This window comes from Strix uralensis, chromosome 1 (assembly GCF_047716275.1).
Source record: "Strix uralensis isolate ZFMK-TIS-50842 chromosome 1, bStrUra1, whole genome shotgun sequence".
In the NCBI taxonomy this organism is placed as follows: Eukaryota; Metazoa; Chordata; class Aves; order Strigiformes; family Strigidae; genus Strix; species Strix uralensis.
The window spans coordinates 22,791,737-22,799,668 of NC_133972.1; the positions used below are offsets into that span (position 1 = coordinate 22,791,737).

Here is a 7,932-nt window from a genome sequence, read left to right on the forward strand (position 1 = left end):
GTTTAGAAAACTCTCTACATCATTAACTATTTTGATGAAACATAATAAATTTTTATTTTTAATTTATTATTTTGAGGAGGCCATGCGTGAACAAGACCTTAGTAAAAATGGATCACACCAAAATCATATTTTTATTATTTTTCTTAGAAGCATCTTATTAGAGGGGAAGATTTAATTGAAGTCATGTATTTCTGAAGAATAGATTTGAACAGGAGCATGAATACGTAGAGGGAACTTCTCCCTAAGGAGAGCAGGGGGAGGTGGAAATTATCCCAAAGACGTCTGTCAGATCTAGAAACTCCATCCTGAGGGCCTGGATCGGACTGAGAGTGACAGGCTCAAAAGAGGTGCAGTCACATAAGGCACAAACCCCACAGTTCTCCTCTCATTTACATCAGCATAAACAAGAAGCAACTTCAACATGGCCAAAGGAATTCAGTTCCAAAGGAACTGTAAAGAAAATAAGGCCACGTTTTCTCAACTAAAAACATGGGGTTTTTCTATCCTAATGTTTGTGGTATGCAATCTCTCAGGACAGATGGTAACAGCTTCCTGGCTAATGTCTATAATGTTTCTGTTTAACTAGTGGCTATGCATTGTATAAATAAATTATAGTGCAATGAAGACTGACCTGAGAGTCCGAGTTATCTGGTGATTGCACCCCCACCTACAAGGCCTGTCAGCTGCTAGCCTGAGCACAGGAGAGGAGACAAAGACAATGTAGTTACTGTCCAAGGTACATAAACACTGGGCCACTATGGATGAGTGACAAAATCGGGGCAACATCTAGGAACAAGTCACAAGGGCAACAGAGACTAAAGTCAGACTTGGATCTGACTTGGTCTGATCATGAAGTTAGTGATCTTAATAAGCTTTTGATCAAAGATGGAAGGTACTTTATAGAACCGTAATTAAGTATGAACCATTACAAAATAACTTATGCTAATTTTTTAACTATCGGAGCTGCAAGGGCAACAGAGAAATTCTGTCACTTCAATTTTACAGTTTCCCAATAGACTAAATACACACAAGCTGCTTAACCTATATAAAAAGAGAAATATTAATCCTGAACACATCAATACAAACCAGCTCTGTGGCACTGCCACCTATCTGGAGTAAGCATCGGAAGGAAAGAGCAGTCTTGCAAAGGGACTGCACTGGGAAACAGAAAACAACAAATGGGGATGTCATGCTTTCCCACAGCATTGTCGTTATCCTGAATAGACAGCCTTATGAAAGACAAAACGGGAGAAGCTGTCCTGGTCTTCTAGACAGCCTTGCAATTTTGATGCTGACTCAGGACTTAAAGCAGCAAGCCAGTGGATTCAGGGAATTTAAATTCTCAATTTGCCCTGTAACAATTTTTTTTTTTCTTAAAAAAAGACAAAAATTAAAGGGGGAAGGTTTGTCTATACAACTGGTATTATTTTTAGCATCTATTTTAAAAACAACACTGCTTTCATGGCATAAGGAATGTATTTTCCAGAGAAGCAGAAAAGAGTTGCATCTTTAAAGTTTTAATCATAGTAAGAAGCTGGCAGAACCATCCCAGTCTAAAAAAATACTCAGATTATCTTTCAAGGCAGAAAGAGCACTTTAACTATCAGACATACCTTTTCACTCAGATGGTCTAACCCATGATTTGGCTCTCACCTGCTCCTGCTACAGCCCCCACCTTCACAAGCATGAACAAGTCAGTGTCTCTGTATTTTATTCCCCGACTTGTAGCCCACACTTCTTCCCTACCATACAGGGGTAGCAAAGATACAGGTATGAAGGCTGTAGACATTTAGATTTTAAATCTAAATACTACACCTAAGCATGTACCTAAACCAAATACCAAAAATACAGAGAGCATACATTAAAATAGCTCACTAATAAAACAGGGACCAAAAAATTATCACCTCTATCCTGAAAAGGATTCACCTTCGTGATGTCAAGAGTTAGCCTAGAAGAAACCTATGTTGCTACTTCAGAGAAGTAGAAAAATATGCAGGTTCAAATTTGCTGTATGTTGAAGCTTTTGAAATGTAGTAAAGAACTCCTGACTTGGCAAACAGTATTTCTTGGTTTGCCCACTGTTGCATTAGCAAGCACAACTGATCACTGTCTCCATAAAAAATACTATTTCTATGTGTAAACATTCATTTTGTTATCCTTCAAAATACTGAGAGTTGGAGACCAGGCTAACTGCAACACATAGTATATTGCTTATCTATTCTATGCTGTATTGGACATCAGTAATTCAAGTAGTCATTGCAAAGAACAAAGATGTATATCACATTACTATCTCCCTTTATTGCCTGCTCTAGCCCTCTCTGCATCTACAGTATGGTACTACTGCCTTCCCACTAGGACTACATATGTTTCATTGTCTTTCTTTTTTTTTCAATAGCATTCAACAGTTCTGTACTTCACACTACCCTTGTTCACTCTTACTGTTTCAACTTGAGCCCATTTGTTTTAACTTCTGCATGCTGCACCACGTTTAAGATTGGTTGCCCCTGTCAGTTCTGCATTATTGCAAAACTCACAGCTGAACTTCACAAACACGCCATCCGCCACCACCATCCACCACCGGTCTAGCAGCAAAAACATCAACAAGGGCCTTGCATTTCCTCCCATTCAACATTCCTCTCTTATCCAGGGTATTAACACTGAGTTTTCTGTGTCCTTGTTTTACTTGCTCTTACACCTCCTGGAACAGTGATTCCCAACATTTTTCTAGCTCAACTCTGCTGCTGTAGTCTTCCTTCTCATTTCCTTACTTTCCCATCCCTATCCTCTGCTTTTTTTTTTTTTTTTTTCCTTTCTCCTTGCACTCCTACTCCTTCTCCCGTAAGAGCACCAGTTCTGTATGGTCATCTTGCAACCTGGTGGGGTGAAGAGATACGGGGCTATAAGCCCAGATAAATCTCTCTCCAGTCTCCAGAAGCACTCCCAAGCACCCCCCACCCTGGGGGCACATCCAGAAGCAGACGTGCCAGTGCTCCTGTGGAGTTAAGAGCTAGTACCTAGCTGTACCTTGCCTGTAACACCTTGCACCTCACTAGCTGGGAACTACCGCTATATGAGGAGGTCTTTGGCACCCCTAGCCTGCAGAGGCAACCTGGCTTGCTCTTTTGGACTCCCTCTCAAAAGGACAATGTGTAAAGTGTTACTGGCAGACTTGCTGCACTGCAGTTCCAGTCAAGTTAGAGGCTTTTTTTTCTTATTGTCTGCACAACCCAGGAAATATGCAGCTCTAATTGGGAAAGCTTTAACTTCTCATTTTCTCTAACGCAACCTTAAGTTTCAGATTAGTTACATGCACAAGTCAAATATGATGTTCCAGGTTCACATTTGATTTGCTTCAACCAGCTAAGCATGGGATGGAAAATAAAAACCGGTAATAAGCTTTTCTATCTTGTCATATTTTAAACTGCCTGCTGTCTTCTCTCAGGAAGGCAGAAAAACTGTATTCCAGAATACTGCCCTAAGAAAAAGGTCATGTCTACACCGCAGAGGGACCAGAAAAAAACATAAGCTCAGTCAATTAACATCTGCAGAGACTGGCTGAGCTACAGCCAAGACATTTTCAGCCTGACACCACTGTGGGTGCCCATCACCTACACTGTAGTCTCCTCTACAGGAGAGAGAACCCATTCTAGATGCATGGGAAATGCCTGCATTAGCAAGCTTCATGGCTGCACGAGCAAGCTTCCCTGAAACAATGGGTTTAAACTGCATCGACTATGTGACACTGCTAGCGATACACAGCAACCCACCCATCACAAAAAGTAAATTCACATTAGATAAGAGATTCACCGAAGGTGAGTTACCATTGCCCAGGCTACACACGCACTCCTGAAGACTATCAGTTGCTCCCCTTTGCTGACACAAAGGAAACTGCCCAGAAAAGACACATAACGACTTGGGCACAGCAGACCTGCATCTGCTGAGGAATTAAGCATTCATCTTCTTGCAACCTGCTCCCAGTAGTTGGATCAAATTATATTTTTGTCTACTGCCAAACAAGCAATTTCAAACCAAAATACGCACTCTGCCTGTAACTACAGCACCTAAAATGAAAACTAAAAAGGAAGCAGAAATATACAAAAAAATACCCAATAGGTGTTACATGTCGCAACAAATATTTGAGCTTTTAGGCAGACTTTACATTTGTCCTTTTATAAACCTGTAACCACACAAAGCTTCTGGGTCACACCTTCTAAATCTCAATGAGCCTTGTCAGACACAACTTACTACCACAGGCAGCTCCCATTGGTTTGACAAACACTATTGCATGAGTGAGACAGCACCAAGAGCTACGCTGACAGAGTCATAGTATTTGACGGACCAGATCTTTATTGCACTGGGGGATGCATTTTTAAAGACATGTGAATCAATGTGTGGCTCCCCTTACAATGACTCTTATCACTGAAATGCCTATAACACTATACAAAAGAATTATTTGTTGCTTTCACTAAGCAAAGAAAAACACGGTACTCCCTAAAGCCTTGCTATCTACACCACCAGGCATGGGAGGTAGTGACTCACTGCACCCTGCCAGCCCCTTCTCTGCAATTCCACCGTATCAGAACGACCACCCAAACGTGGGCTCCTTTCCTACAGATCTGACGTTGCACACCTCTGCCGTGTCAGGAGTCTGGCACACGATCTCTCACTCACATGCTGAAAAACATAGCTTATATTTTCTGAATCAGGATCAAAGGAGAGAAATCTAAACAAGCTCTGGTGTCCACCCCGCATCCCTCGCTGGCACGCAGGCAGCAGGAGGGCACATCAGAGACCAGACTGCTGCCTCCTCCTCTCCGGAGCCTATGTTTTCTTGAAGATTGTTTTCTAATGAGCCATCACGAGCTCTTCCTTCTTCTTAAAGATTACTTTTCGTTAGTACTCCAGTAATACTTAGCAGCTACTGTTTAAAACCAGCCCGGATTACTTCCTACAACTCCCCACCCAATTCGACCAAAACCGCCACAGCACAGCGCCATGGTTCCAGCACTGATTCCTCCCGGGGCTCAAGTCGCGACTGCCCTGCGGTCCCCTGGGGGAGCCGCAGCCAGGCGCCGGGTGCCCACGGCCACCTCCGAAGGGAGAGGGTCTGCCCCGCTGGCCGGCGGGCGCGTTCCGCCGCCGCGCCGCTTAGCAGGTTAGAGGAGGCCGTTTCAGCACCGCCATCCCGTAACCGATCCCAGGACCCCGACGGCATTGCTGCAGGCTCCCAGCTTCGATTTCCTGCCGAGGGGACGCCGCGCTGCTCCGGACGGCCCCGGCAGCAGAGCTCGGTCCCGTACGCGGCCCAGCGTTCTTTAACGCTTCCCCGCGCAGTATTTCAAGCCCAGCGCTAGAAGCCGGCGAGGGGCGACCGGGAGCCCACCTCCCGCTTTCCGACCGAAGCCAGCAGCCCCAGGAGACCCACGCCCAGGCGCTGCCCGGGGCCCCGGCAGAGGGAAGCGGGGCACCGAGCGGCCCTTGACCGGCCGCGCCACCCCCGGCGCTCCCCGCACGGCCGGGGGGGCGGCTGGGCGCGCAGCGCCGGCTGCAGGCGCGGCCCCCGCCTCAGCCAGCCCGGCCGGCGGGATGGCCGCTCCGCGACGGCGGGCGGCGGCGGCCCGCGCCCGCTCCCGCCCCCTCCGCCACCGCGCACCTGCCCGCGCGGGCCGCCCCCCCGCGCTGTCATTACACCACCTACCCCACAGGCCGCCGCCGCCGGTCCGGCGCGCGCCCCGCCGCCCCCACGCCGCGCGCGCGAGCGCACGCCGCCAACGCCGCCACGCAGCGCCGCGCCGCGCCCCGCCGGCCGAGGCTGCCCCGCGCGCCGCCGTGAGCCCCATCCGCCCCGCGGAGCCCGCGCCCGGCGGCGGCGGCGGCACGGCCCCCCCGCCCGTGCCCGTCCCCGTCCCCTCCCCCGCCGCCCCTTACGCTGGCTCGGCAGGGAGGATCCAGGAAGTGAGCGGCGGCGGAGAGAGGCAGCGCACTCCCCGGCCCGGCCCGTCCCCGCCCTGCCGCCGGGCGCGGCGCGCGGGGCTCCCCGGCCCACGGGCGGGCACCGGCGCCGCGCCCGGCGGGGCTCGGCTCGGCTCGGCCCAGCCGCCTGGGTGCCGCAGGGCCCCGTGCAGCCGCGGCGCGCCTCTGCCGAGTGCGCCTGTACGTCTCGGGCGTGCGCGGCGGGGCGGGGAGGGGAGGAGGGGGGAAAGGAGGGAAATGCGGGTTTTGTGAGGAAAAAATAACCTTTTTAAATTATTTTTTTTCTTCCATGGGGAACAGGTGGGCTTCAGCGCGCACCTCCGAGCCCCAGAGCAGTCGTTCGGGTGGTTCCGGTTTGCGGGGATCGCGGATCGCGCGGCGTGCCCGAGGGCAGAGCGCAGGGCTGCAGGTGTGGTGTCCGCCGGCGGGGCAGCCCCGGGTGAAGTTTGCTCGACACTCTCCATCCCGAGCCGCCGCTTCCAGTTTCTGCTTTCCGGCTGATTCCCTCAGGCTGGCTTTATTTCAGCCAACGCGTGTCATCCATTTACCGTTAATGAGGTCAGAGGAAAAGACGTTGCTTTGCCCTTGTTAAAAAAAAAAAAAAAAAACCACAAAAACAACCCACAACAAACAACAGGCATCTTTTTTGTCTGATAACTTTCACTGTTGCCTTGCGTTGGAGGAGGGAATTTGAATGCACTAGGAAGCGCTCTTTAGAGCGAGGGGATGCCTTCTGCCAGCCCCGAGGGAAAACAAGCCAGACCTGGCCTTCTCCAGCCTTTGGAAAACCGCTGTCTGTCTGTAAACAAGATTTGCTGGCTGAGCCTCCGGACTGTGCAAGAATTTGACTCGCATTAGGCGGATTCCAGGCAGGGATGGCATAAGGGGTGGAAAAAAAGAAAAAAAAAAATCACCCTTTACTTGCAATTGGAACTGTTAGCTGCTGTGGGCTAAGCCACAAGACCTGCAGGACCGGGAGACAGAATATCATCTGCCCGTGCTCCCAGAGGGAATCATAGGGTGCACCTGCATTAATGCTTTATTTCAGATCAGGAACTCACTTTTACAAGGGAGTTTCTAATTTCTCCTTGCCGTAGTTTGGCTCATGCTGCGGAACGTGAGGACGCACAAACGGCACTGCGGGGTCAGACGACGGGTCTGTCTGTGCTGGGCAGCAGCACTGGCTGATGCTGTGTAGGGAGAACATACCAGGCCCCTTTCCTGGCCCTGCTTACCCCAAGGTACCCACACCCTGTCTCCCAGCTCAGTCAGGCTCCACCGCTGGCTCTCCTCACTGCGAAGCAGTAAGTGATCCCCACACAACAATCCTGGCATGCGGAAACTCGACTCCTTTTGGATGCAGAGAAGCTCTGGGATGCATCCGAGCAACGCACCCTCTCTCTGCTCCGACTAATGGACGTGCTGCCTGCTAATGGGAGCAGAGCAGCGCTAGCCCAAAGTAAAACCCCCAAAACATCTCTCACTCATCAGGTTTGCTCCCGCTGCATCGTGCTGCTTGCTCAAAGAGGCACAGCCAGAAATGCTCTGTGCATTTGACTGAGCAAGGAGTCTTGGAGAGCTAGAAACACCTGGATAAATTCCAGCAGCTGTGTAATCCTTGTGAGCCATGGGTCAATCTCACCCAAGCATCAGCATGAAGTCAGCAACTTTCAAAATCATTTGAAAATTAGACACGAGCCATGCAAAAAAGTATGAAACTTACATGAAGTTCTTATGCAATTTTTAATTAAGGCTATCAAAAAAAACCCTTAATTATTGTTTTAATATATAGTATGAGATTTTAATTGATTTCCCATGCTGCTTTCCCAGGGATATCCGGCACAGGACCAATAGCACTCTCCTAACGAGAGCATTTGGTTTCTTCCCTGCCCCTGCACCAGCCTGGCCAAAGCTCCACACCTCACCCCGACCTTTCTGAGGTAAAACCTGTGCGCTTCC

At 49.6% G+C, this 7,932-nt stretch overlaps 1 protein-coding gene across 5 annotated transcripts in view; it reads right to left on the minus strand.

The window, feature by feature from the left end:
• ZDHHC3 (zDHHC palmitoyltransferase 3) overlaps positions 1-6,044 on the minus strand; it is a 34,630-nt gene extending 28,586 nt beyond the window's left edge. For 2 of the 5 annotated variants that reach the window (XM_074859297.1, XM_074859340.1), the window contains exon 1: positions 5,929-6,044. The gene's annotated coding sequence lies outside the window, so the exon portion shown is untranslated. Of the gene's footprint in view, positions 1-631; positions 1,305-5,698; positions 5,770-5,928 lie in introns of those variants that run through there. The other 3 variants (XM_074859332.1, XM_074859306.1, XM_074859314.1) reach the window with 2 other exon arrangements.
• Positions 6,045-7,932: the final 1,888 nt, after the last annotated feature.